Source organism: Papaver somniferum, chromosome 5 (assembly GCF_003573695.1).
Source record: "Papaver somniferum cultivar HN1 chromosome 5, ASM357369v1, whole genome shotgun sequence".
Taxonomy (NCBI): domain Eukaryota; kingdom Viridiplantae; phylum Streptophyta; class Magnoliopsida; order Ranunculales; family Papaveraceae; genus Papaver; species Papaver somniferum.
The window spans coordinates 103,939,095-103,951,941 of record NC_039362.1 but is presented as its reverse complement, the minus strand read 5'-3'; the positions used below and the strand labels follow the sequence as shown (position 1 = coordinate 103,951,941).

General features: G+C 39.3%; 1 long non-coding RNA gene across 1 annotated transcript; it reads left to right on the top strand.

Moving 5' to 3' along the window:
* The first annotated feature begins 9,260 nt into the window (after nucleotides 1-9,260).
* Nucleotides 9,261-11,759, top strand: LOC113282350. Its single transcript, XR_003326842.1, has 2 exons — nucleotides 9,261-9,555; nucleotides 9,722-11,759. It is a non-coding gene; the product is annotated as an uncharacterized LOC113282350 (long non-coding RNA).
* The last annotated feature ends 1,088 nt before the right edge of the window (nucleotides 11,760-12,847 follow it).

The window sequence follows — 12,847 nt, the reverse complement described above, 5'->3', positions numbered from 1 at the left end:
TGCACCTCATTTGCCACTGACATGGTTAAATCCAACTTTAACTTTCATACAAGTAAGAAACCCGATCACGTCCTCTGTCATCTCTAAGTTCAGTCACTCTTGTGAGAATTTCGATGTAATCTTAGCGACATGTATACTATGTGACTCTAAACTAACTACAAGTTTGAGTTTTTCATTCACTAATTTACAAAAAAGTTGAAAAATCATGAAAAATTTACGTGCAAATGCTTAACCACTCCCCCACACTTAAACTATACATTGTCCTCAATGTAAATTGAGTCATCCAAAGTAAGTCAAGGTGGGAAATCCTACATGATAATGTGACAAGAAATCAAAAAAAGTAAATGCAAGACAAGAAAAAGCTAAAAATAAGACAAGAAATACACATCCTATGGGTTGCCTCCCATTTAGCGCTTGGTTTAAAGTCTTCATCCCGACTATCTCCTTGCTTGATAAGCCTCCTCCAGAGGGAGTAATTCCACAAAGTTAAATCCTTCCACCACTTCGGAAGTGAAATTCTCATAATATGGTTTCAACCGGTGCCCATTAACTTTAAGTTCCTTGCCTGTAGCTATGTTAAGAATTTCCACTGCACCATGAGAAAACACATTAGTAACAATAAAAGGTCCAATCCAACGTGACCTTAATTTACCCGGAAATAATTGCAAGTGAGAACTAAAAAAAAGCACTTTCTGCCCAACACAAAATTGTTTTCTAGAAATCATAGTATCATAAAAGGCCTTCGTTTTCTCCTTGTAAATGCGTGTGCTTTCAAATGCATCATTGCGAATCTCCTTTATCTCTTGGAGTTGTAACTTCCTTTGTTTTCCAGCACCATCCATCTCCATATTGCATTGCTTAATATCCCAAAACGCCTTATGCTCAATTTCAACGGGTAAGTGACAAGGTTTACCATACACAAGCCTAAAGGGAGAAATCCCGATAGGTGTCTTGTATGCGGTTCTATAAGCCCACAAAGCATTATTAAGTCGCATGCTCCAGTCTTTCCTTGTTGGATTCACCGTCTTCTCTAGAATGGATTTCACCTTGCGATTAGAAACCTCGGCTTGCCCATTTGTTTGGGAATGATATGTTGTTGCAATCTTATGCGACATATTGTACTTCTTCAACAAGCTTTATAAGAACCTGTTTTTGAAGTGAGAACCCCATCGCTAATTAGTAACCTCGGGTTGCACAAGTTGTGTACCTCTTCTCAATGTAATAGCATTTACACCCTCTTTTGGGTTAATAGGTTGAGAAGGGAGTTTCCCACTATTTTGTTCCTTCAATTTGTTTATATCCATTGCCATGAAACCCATTTGTGTTTGCAAGTCCTTGATTGCATTTTTGGTCTCTTTTTGACTTTCTTGAAACATTATAGAAATGCCTTGCATCATTGTTTCAATTTTTGCATCGATATCGGAACCTTGATTTTGCATTAATTGTTGTGGTTGCTGAAATTGTTGTTGTTGCGGCTGGAATTGTTGTTTTTGTGGTTGAAATCCACCCGAACGGTTGAAAGTAGGTTGTTGGACTGCACCTTGCTTGTTGGCATAGCTAAAATTGGGATGATCTCTCCATCCCGGATTGTAAGTGTTGGAGTAGGGATCATACCATCTTTGCTGATTTGGAAAGACCGCACTAGCTTGCTCCAACTCTTCACCATATGAAGGTAAAATAACTGCAGCCATCTTTTGCATCATTTGCTCCATATTATCCATCCTTTGATCACGGTGTGATGATGAATCCATAACTTCATGAACTCGCCTAACCATTGGTTCACCTCTTTTGTAGAATTGTTGTGAGTTCGCAGCCATGCTTTCAATCAACTCGGTAGCTTGGGACACCGTCTTGTTCACTAGTGCACCACCACCCGTTGCATCAAGAAGATATCTATCACTTGGTTGGAGACCTTCGTAAAAGTATTGTATTATCATCACGTTACTAAATTGGTGGTGAGGGAAGCTTTCCACCAATCTCGTATACCGTTCCCAACATTCATATAATGACTCCCCGTCCTTTTGTTGTATCCCACAAATCTCCTTGCGAATTTTAGTAGCTTTGGATGCAGGAAAATATATCTCTAGGAAAAGTTTCTTCAACCCGTTCCATGTAGTGACACTCCCGGATGGTAAATAATACAACCATTCCTTAGCATTGTCCGCCAAAGAGAATGGAAAAGCTTTCAACATTGCACCATCAGCATTAGTATCTGCTGTAAGCATGGCCATGATAACATTGTGGAAATCCATGAGATGCTTGTTTGGATCTTCATTTACCATGCCATGGAACTTTGGAAACTCTCTAATCAACCCCGGTTTGATCTCGAAGGTCGAGTTTGTTTCAATACACCACCGTTGTGCATCAAGCCTATGAGAAACCAAGTCCTTGAGTGTACGATTTGCATCACCCATTGCTTCTTCTTCTTGTTCAAAAGGTGGTTCTTCTACAATTGGAACCTCTTGTTCTTCTTCTTCTTGATGAAGAGCTTCGTGTTCTACTTCCAAGTCTTGTTCTTCCGTTGTGTCTTTCCTTGGTTGGAGTATTGTACCTCTTCGAGTAGCTATCCCACACCTTGGATAGTTCCAATCTTTAGAAGCCAGGGATTAGGTACCTAAAAACAATTTTCAAAAATAAGTGAGAAACAAGACAAGAAACGAAAAGAAAATATGAAAGCAGAAATAATAAAAAGAAACTAAAAACTATATAACAAGCTGTATGCCTCCCCGGCAGCGGCGCCAAAATTTGATCGCTGTCGTATGCGTCAAAAATAATTTCACTTTCTTACTGAACTAAAATAAATGAAGTATGCGATAAGAAAGAGTTCGTTTCCACAGAGAGGCAATTGTTGTTATGCAATTTTCAGATTCTTAAGTAACCAAGGGGGATTTTGTTTATCAATGCAATAAAAATAAATTGAAAGCAATAAAATATGAAAATAATCAATAAGAGGAAGATATTGGTCAAGGGATAGTGTCATTCACAAACATGTATTTTCATCAATGACTAGAATTGGTATTTTAATCTCTCATTTATTAAAAGTCCTAGGATACCTTGATCGCAAGTATATCCTGCTAATTTCCCGTTGTTATCACAAACACATTAAAAGATGCATATGTGGAATCTACCTAGAAAGCAACCTAAAGTGTAAAAGCAAAATTAAGTTTAACTTCCTAAGAACAATAAGTTCTATGAAATAGACTAATCAATGCAAATGAACGTGTAAAAGCACTAATTCATTTTAACAAAGGTTATGATTCATATGCAATTATAGAGATGTATCACTACAAGTAATAATGGCACTATGCTACTTAGAATCAGGGATTAACAACTTTTACGTATTGAAAATCCTAATCTAGCTTTAGATATGAATGCAAATCGGATTGATTCCGGACTCAACCAAACAAGTATTCAAATCATATAACGATATTAATAATGAATCACAAACAATAAATTACTGAGACAAAACTAATGCATTGAATCAAATAACATGTTGAGAAATCAACTTTATCCCATAGCCAATATTATGTGTTTAGATACTCATAGCTTTTGATTTCATCATAATCATAATCAATAATAAAATGAAGAAGATGAAAAATCAAATGAAAGCAAACCCTAGTGGCCGCTCTCCAAAACTCCAAGTAGAAAAATACGTGATATCTAAAGGAAGTAGAAACTTTCTCCTTTTGTAGCTTTTCTCCAACTTCTAAAGTTAGGTCCAATCTCCAAAGTCCAACACAAAGATGCCCACCAAGCCCATATGTAGAAAAACCCATGTAAAATTATGTCCAAAAATTGTCGCCGGAAGTTGGCCGAAAAGTAGTCGGAACATAAATCTGGTGACCGGCAAAGTCCACCCGGTCACCGGTCAACAAGTCGTCTCGATGGTCAACTGAGTTAAACCTGGTCAGGTCTAGTCACCCGAGTCAACTCAATGATGTCATGAGTCAGAAACGAGTCAGAGTCTAACTGGCCTGACTGAGCTGAATTGCATAGGCTCCGGCCATTGCACATGCCAGAGCCGTATGTAGCGCAATGATTGCGCTTCACCGGTACAATCTAGCCATAATGGTTGTTCACAGCTTCAGTTCTTCCTCCAGCTGCAATATCACTATTTCACTGTCACCATCAATACCTGCTCCTATAACACTTGCAACAACCCTTGACTGTAAAAATATCTCATTCAAACACCACCAGCTTCATTTCTCTCAGCACCATAATCTGCCAGTTCAGTTGCGAAGCAAAATCACCTCCATTACATTCTGCAGTTCAAATTCAACACAACACCTACAACAATTCAAGCCTCCACTGTCAACAAGTACCCATCTCGATTCATTCATTCTCATCTTCTTGACGTTGTAAACAGCAGAATCAACACTTCCTCCTCATTGCAGTATCATTACACCACATAACAGCAACATCTTTTCTTCACCAGACTCAGAACCAAGCAACAACCCAGTACTCCACATCTCAGTTCCATTCAGTGGCCATTACCTGTAGCTGCACATCATACCAGGATGAGTTCTCACCTGCAATACCAGTCTTGTCCAAGGTCATGGATTTACTGTAACCTTACATTCATCTCCAGCTGGACCACCACCAAACTATCACATCCATTGCCAATTCATCTCAGCTTCAATGTTAACACAACACTACCACCATCAATCCATTTCTGCACTTGCATCTTCTCAGACCCATTATTTCAGCAGACTAACATCAATCCTGCAATTGCATTACATCCCGTGCCTGTTGTTCCATTCAAATACATGACATGTACAGCTGCAATCTACACTTTAGTTCCCCGAGCTAACATTCATCTAAACAGCTTCAAATCAACTTCATTGCAACTATCAGCTCCCTGCATAAACCATTTTGCACTTCAAACATAACTCCAGTCCAGCTAAACCATTTTGCAGGTCATGTTTATACCAACACCACAGTCCTCAATCCACTCACATTTTTCACCATTACAAACACATTCCAGTGAACATCATGAACACCAGTGTTGTCTTCATTTCATCTCTGCAGCTGCATCTTCATGTACTTCTGCTACACAACAAATCTGCATCTCCTTGCATCAGTTGTAACTTCAACAGCTCCATTAACATCTCTCAGTAAACTTGAAGCTGGTTCACACCCATTCTCGCAGAACAAACCCATAACCTGAACCATCCTCCATCCTAAGCATACATCTAAAACTGAAGTTCAACTCCTCCATTCTTGCTTAACCCTTTAGCTCAAAGCAACAGACAACACTAGAACTCCCATGTACAACTCAATACCCCATTTTGTTCTTTTCTGCACTTCAAATCTGCTCTAACTCACCACCAGAACCAGTAATCCATCACCTTCATCTTCATCTCAATCAGATCCAATTAAACGACAGTTCTTCATCTGATACTCGATTCACAGCACAATCATCAAAACCCAAATCTGATACTAACCCTTAGCAAATAAACCCACTTCTCATTCATTTGAGAAGTCGAATTTCTTCTTTCCTGTTCTTCAAACCCTAAGTGAATTCAACCTCAATTTTGATTCCTCTTCTTACATTTCTCAATTCATCTGGCAACAAATTCTTCCTCCAACATCAATCGAATCCCTAGCCTAACAACTATTCTCGATTCAACCCATTTCTTGACTGAATTCTCGCATTACTCTCCTCTCTTTTCTCTCACACAACCACAACTCTTTTCTGGGTTTCAGAAACAAATGATTGAGAGGAATAACTTCCCTCAATTTTAGGGTTCTGTGTAGGAATGAGACTGGCTATACCCACTCAGGTGAAGTAGATAGGGGTTTCCCATCATGATTTTAGGTATTTATAAATAGGATAAGGGCCAACCAAATGGCATCCCTTGTGTCAACATGGCTCGACTCCCATGCCATTTTCCTGCGGAATGACGATTTTATCTTTTATGCTCAAAACGGATGATTTCTGCTTCTTTCGCTCCAAATGACTCCATTGCACCTATGACACTCAAAAGAAAACATAAGACACATAATTTACAAGAAACTAGCAAAGAAAGCATAAACAATTAGTATAAATCTAGGTGTTTAACACCTATCAGTGATCGATAGGAAAGGTTGCTGCTGCTGGCAGTGAAGGAGAAGATGACGATCATGATTCATTACCTTTACAAGGAAGAATATGGAAGATAGAGTTTGTTGTGATCATTGATCATGAACGAGTTTGGGCAGAGTTTGTAGTTGCTGCTGGTGATTGTTGTTCTCAGAAAGATAATGGTTTGACGAGCTTTGCTATCCTTAATGGCAGCAATAAAGGAGTTGACGTATGCATGAGTTTTGTGTCCAGAGCTCAACAAGAAAAAAGTTGTTGTCAGTTTTACTGGCGATGATGATGCTGTAATAATGATGATCCTGTACGAAGATGGAGAAAATTGAGAATGAGTTGGTTTTGCTTGTGACTGGCAGTGATAATGGCGATCGGGAATGGTGCTGAAACTGTGATGCTATTGATGGCAGTAATGAAGTAGAACAGGCAGAGAACGATGCTGGCAGTGACGAGAAGAAGTGCTGGCTGGAGTTGTGGGAAGTGATGATAACTGAGTAGAGGAGTTGGATATGTACCATGACGGATAACCATTGATGGCAGTGGTGAAAAAAAATCGGTTCTCTGTGGTTCGAGTCTTGGAGTTAGTTTGCTGCAATGATGGAGAAGCAGATGGTTTTCACGGAGAACCTGGTATACGTGGAAGTTATGTGCCGGAGATGAGAATTCAGGGAGTTTGAAAACTCACTGATGGATATGTATCCGTGACTCTGGCGGAGAAGAAAATCAAAATCCAGGGAGTTTGAAAACTCACGACCAGTCTCATGTTCGAGGAAATATTGGAGGATGTTAAGAAAATTCCGAAACTTTTATTTTTCAAGGAGGTTGGTCTATCCGAGAATCTGACGAAGGGTAACTGCAGAATTCAGGGAAAAATTATTTCCACAGACATATGAGTGTTCGAGAAAAGGTTTGCACTGTCATTCCCTTTGAACTGACAGTCCATTGAAAGTTGAGAGAGTAAAGAACCTGGGCTGGACTGTATGGTTCATGTTTGATCCCATTAATCTTGTCGGATGTGGGTCAATTTGTGTACATGAGCTCAGCACCTTGGCAACGTTTTGGTGCTCTTTCACCAAGTTTAGAAACCATGCGACCGGGATTTGGAGCACGGGCGCAGCTACAACTTGGGTACTATATAAGAGACTTCTCTAATCTTTTAAGATGATCTTAATCTGGAATCAAGTTTTGGAGAGAAGAACACAAGGAAGAAAAGCTAGGGTTTTGGAGAGATTTCACCATCGTAACAATTTCTCTTTCATTTTCTTATATGTTTAACATGGGTGTTTCTACATCCATGAGTAGCTAAACCCATAATTGATTGAGGATGAATTTTAAGTTCTAGACTTGATTTGGATTAACATATGCATCTATTTTGAGTTCTTCATATGATTATTGTTTGCTTCTACTTTAATGAATGTCTATGATTGATTAATTGATTGCTCTAGGTGGCCAACTATAGTAGTTTATTGATTGATTTATTGTTAGTAAAGGGTTAGGATATCCGTGTCATTGTTGAATAACCCATACACAAGTAGAAAATGTGAGACCTTGCAGAGGGATTCTGTGGAGCAATCGCGTATAGAACAACATTAGAAAGTTGACCTTGCGCTAAGAGTATAACTACTAAGATTAACCTAAGTCATAAAATATAAAGCATTCGACCAAGTTACACCTTGAGTGCGCTACTAATTGGTGGCTTGGACGAATAGAATCTGATATTCGAGCGCTTCGGTATCCAGTGACCAAAGAACTTTAGGGGATAACACTCCGCTAGTTGTTATTCGGCGGTTGATAATAATTTATGATTAATGATGAATTGATGAATATATTAACTCATTGACGGTTTAGTAACGAAGAAGGATTCCTCGATCATCTCTCTCTCCATATTGCTTACAACTTAATCCTTTAATTACTTTGTTTATTTACTTTTAAATCTAAAACAAAACCTCCATTGTGACCTTTTGAACAACTAAATCTCACTGCTCTTCGTGGGAACGAACTTGACTTTCATTATATTACTTGTTAATTGAGTGAAATTAAGATCATTAATTTGTGTCACCCACGACACACATCATCATGATGGTGGGCCCACTCAGCAGCTACCACGCTTTGCATTATTATTCGTGATACGACCTGCTCCATGTCATATGGACTTTACCATACAGGTAGGCCTAGTTGTGCAAGTAGGTGTTTAGCCTTATAAGCACGTTTTAGTCATGCTAATCACGACTAAGATCCACTCTCTACCAAAAATACTCGAGACATCAAACATGTCACAATTGGGGGATGTTCATCAGGTTATTGGTCAGGTGGTTTACAGGATGCGGTGTGCAACACACCCATTACGAGAAAGTGTCAAGAATTGTGGACGGTTGACAAAAGTAGAGGAGTAGTGGATGTAAAAGCGGCTAGCCTTCCCTTCACAATAGGGACATGGTTCTCATCACTCTCACCCGATATCCATTTCTCCACAACTCAACTACCTCCACTTACTACGAGATCAGGGTGTTCATTATGACTTACTATTAGATTTTCCATCTATGTTGAAAACAACAACTAACACAAGTATCCAGAGCATACAGAGAACACGCAGCTTACATTTTACAAGCAAGATCTACATTCTGATACAAGTTATAAATAACCACACCTTATAGAGCCTATCTCTCTTATCTCAACAGCTTCTCTGCTTCCCTCCCTAAGATCAACCCTTTTCCTTCATTTTGTGACCTAAGCAAGACTGGAACGACTATTTCTTGGTTTTGTCCAGAATCGTACAGATTAATTCTCGAATCTAAGTACCCATGTGCAGTACATTTGTTTACGCTTTAGACTCATTTCTCACCGACCTACCCACTTTTACTCTTTTCTCTAGAATCAATTTTTGCCTTACTACAATAGTTCATGAATGTCCAACATTCTGCTCAGCTTTTGTATGACACTGTAAAAACACAGTTCAAGGTTAAAATAGAAACGAAAGTATTTCAGGATTGTGGCCGACCGAACGAAGCGAGTGAGGATCTTTATATGGCCATTTTTTTGTAAATTGTAATTGATCAATTGACATAAAAAAGGTTGGATTTGGTTCCATGGTTGGTCTCTTTTTTGGACCAACAAGCCCTTGTTATAGCTGGATTTTTTGTCAAACTAACTTAAGGTCGCGGGTTCGAATCCCGACCACCTCCTTCTTCTTTTTTCCTTTTTTCTTTCCTTCTTCTCCCTTCTCCTTCGTTATTTCTTCTTCTTCGTCCCCAAAATCCAACAGAGAAACTCCAGAGAAATGCCACCTCCACCTCGCCACAACCAGATCTAATTCGTCTTTCAAATTAAATCTATTCAATTCGTGTCAAACTTGAATAACCTAAATCATCATTAACAGTAGCTGTTCTTGAAGAAGAATTCTGAAAAGAAAGGAAAAGTTTGAACATAATCAATATCAGTAAACCAATCTGCAGATTAAATCATCGAGAGAGATTCGAAAGGTAAGATTGATTTATTATCATTTTAATTTGATCGCGACTCTTGATTTAGTCGATTTGGAAACTTAATTTCAGAAGAAAAAATAATTACGGTATAAAAACTTTTTTTTTTATTTCAATTCATATTTCGATCAAATAAACTAATTACAGTTCATAGTTTTGGGTTCAGATGTAGATTCAAAAGATTTTTTCAGAGTTATGATATCCAAAAGATTTAATCCGAGAAAATGAGATGTTATAGCTGGCCAAGGATCGATTGTGGTTGTCTCAGAAGATGATTTGGTAACAAAACGGAGAGGAAATGAGTTGGCTGTGAAGTTTTTGTCATGAGATTTGATTGAGAACCAGATCAAGAACATATCAGTTTTAATCGAGAATTACAAGGGTTTGTTGTTGATTGGTTAGATTACAAGGATCGATTGTGGTTGTCTCAGAAGATAATTTGGTAACAAAACGGAGAGAAAATGAGTTGGCTGTGAATTTTTTGTCATGAGATTTGATTGAGAACCATATCAAGAACATATCAGTTTGAATCGAGAATTACAAGGGTTTGTTGTTGATTGGTTAGATTTCAGATGGGTTTATTTGGATTTGAGTTTCCAGAAAGTTCAAGTTCAAGGTGGACTGATTTTGTGGCCGAAGTTGAGATGAAATTAAGGTCTCACAAAAGAGATCATGTAGCAGATAGAAGATATCAGTTTGAGCAGAGTTTCAATCAAATAGCTGCAGCAAAGAATGGGTTGGTGTTGCCAGTGGTCTGTCAAAACAAGAATCATGGTTGGAGAGCTGTATGTGTTTATTTCATGTGAGCTGTGATGAACTGACCAATTGAACTGTTGGTGTTGTGACATGAGTCTGAGATGGGGATGGAAGAAGGAATTGAAGCAAATATGGAAACATAAATTGAAAGTTTGAGCTGGTAATTGAGATGAATTTCAAGGGATTGAGATTCGAGAAGAAGGGTCTTGACAGATTTCTTGTAGAGTGGGGTTGAATTAGTTATGAATTTGGTAATGAAGGTGGTGGCAGTGACTGGTTAAATCTGGTGGATTTGTGATGATGATTTTCAAGGGTTTCGAAAGATTTTTGTGCTGAGTTGGTTGTAGAGCTGCAGATGAAGAACAAATGGGTTCCAGTGATTTTGAGATGGGAATGAGTTTGTTTGTATTGAGAAGATGGCCTTGATTTCGTAGTATTTGGTACTGAGATCATAATGGAAGAAAGAGTGGCATGGCTGCAGCTGCAATTGGAGATGTGAAGCAGTTGGTGGCTAAGGAAATCAAGAAGATTGTGATGCTGAGAAGTTGCATGGAGTAAGAGAGGAAAGGTATTACATATGGCTAGGTCAAGAAGTTTTGTGTGTTGAGGTGCAGTGGTAGAGTTGATTGCAGATGAGTAAATGGATAAAGCTGTAAGCTGCAATATGCAGTGATTAGTATTGGTTGTCTAGGAGAAGCTGGTGATTACAATAAAGAACCACAAGGTGCTGCTAATGATTAAATGGGAGCAGATGAAGCAATAGAATGAATTTATAGATGTATGCTAGGATTGCAGTGAAGGAGCAGAAGTAAATGGCATGCAATTATAGCCAAAACAGCCAGTAACATGGGAACTCTGCCGGATTTCTATATCGGCGAGTTAACTCAGTGATTCAAGTGAGCTGACCAAATAACGGCACTGTCGGTATGACCGTCAAAAATGACGGCGACTCGGAAAGACCGTTAGTTTGTGGAAAATGAAAAAAAAACAAAAACCAAAAACCGGGTCATAACTTACAGTGAAGGAGCAATCACATAGTGGTGTCATTTCGTCAAGTTCTTCGGTCGGCTCTCTCACCGTGGCAACAGTTGTACTAGTCTACAAATTTGATCCATGGGGCAGATTTAAGATTCTACAACCATTTTTGTGGCACTGGAATTTTTTTAGGTCGGGTGGAAATTCTTTGGTGATGAGACAAGTTTTAGGTCATGGGTGGGCATTGATGTAGGTGAAAATTCTTTGGTGATGAGACAAGTTTTAGGTCATGGGTAGGCATTGATGTAGAAGCAATCGAAATAGAGTTTGGGTTCTTAAGAAAATTTGAATCATGGTGTTGATGGTGGATTTTGGTTCAAAGGCTAAAATTGTAAAGCCAAATTTATGCACTGACATCCTGCAGAGGATAAAGTTGTTTGATAAGTGATGAGTACCTCTTCGCTTTAATTAATTCACCTAGAATGGAGCATGTGGCAACAATCCCAAATATTTCTGTGAATTAAATATACAAAATTCATCCAGGTTGGAGCATGTGGCAACAATCCCAAGTACCCTGTGAATTTTTAGCATCATTTATAATGCATGATTTTCCTAGTATTTCATGGGTTGTTCCCGCAGAACTCTCATCGTTGGTGCGGCATGATGACTGAGTGTTGCTCTCAGCAGAGTAACACGAATCTCCAAGTGTCGATGATGAGGCATGCACGAAATACCCGTATAGGCTATATCTATCGGTGTGTTATATTAGCCCGATTGAGCATATTTAATTTCCTGAGGGAAATCTGGACTGACCGTATCAGTCTCAGAAATAATCACGGCCACGGAGGTTGACCGCATGATTTAACTAGCCTAGACGAACCCTAGCAGGAGCAGGCTATCACCCGTGATGACCACCAGCGGGCTTGTTTGCGCCCTAGCCAGTCGAACATCACACTCCTCTTCTCAGCGTGCCAAAACGCCAACCCAAAATAGGGTGGCCACGCTGCTTCAGAAGAATCTCGAATTAGCAAGGCTTCTTAAGGCAGTCTCAAAGTGATCATGATCGTCCAACTTCACTAGCCTGATTGGACGGCTTAGATCGCACCATGAAAGATGGAGCAGGCGCTAGCACACATATTAACGGGCCCACTCTATCCATGATCGATCAGTTTTCTCACGACAAAGCCATGAAGCAATGAACGTTTGCTCCAAACATGGCTCGCGTGATACTTTTAAAGGTCGCGGAAGTTCCACCAGTGTCTTAAAACAATCACAATCATCCAACTTCACCATCATGTTTGGATGGCTTAGATTGCGCCTAAGACCATTGGAGAAGCGCACACACGTTCACTGTCGGTCCAATGTGGGCCCCACATGATCGACCTCTCCAAAGGAGAAGCCTAACCTGCAAAACCGATTAGCCAAAACCATGTGTGCATGACTGTTTTAAAACCCTAATTAGGGTTTGTGGCATGTTACATGTGTGATGACCCAATTACTAAACCTGCTTAGCTAATAGGATTACAAACTAATTGAAGCGTAAAATCTAGACTAACGATCT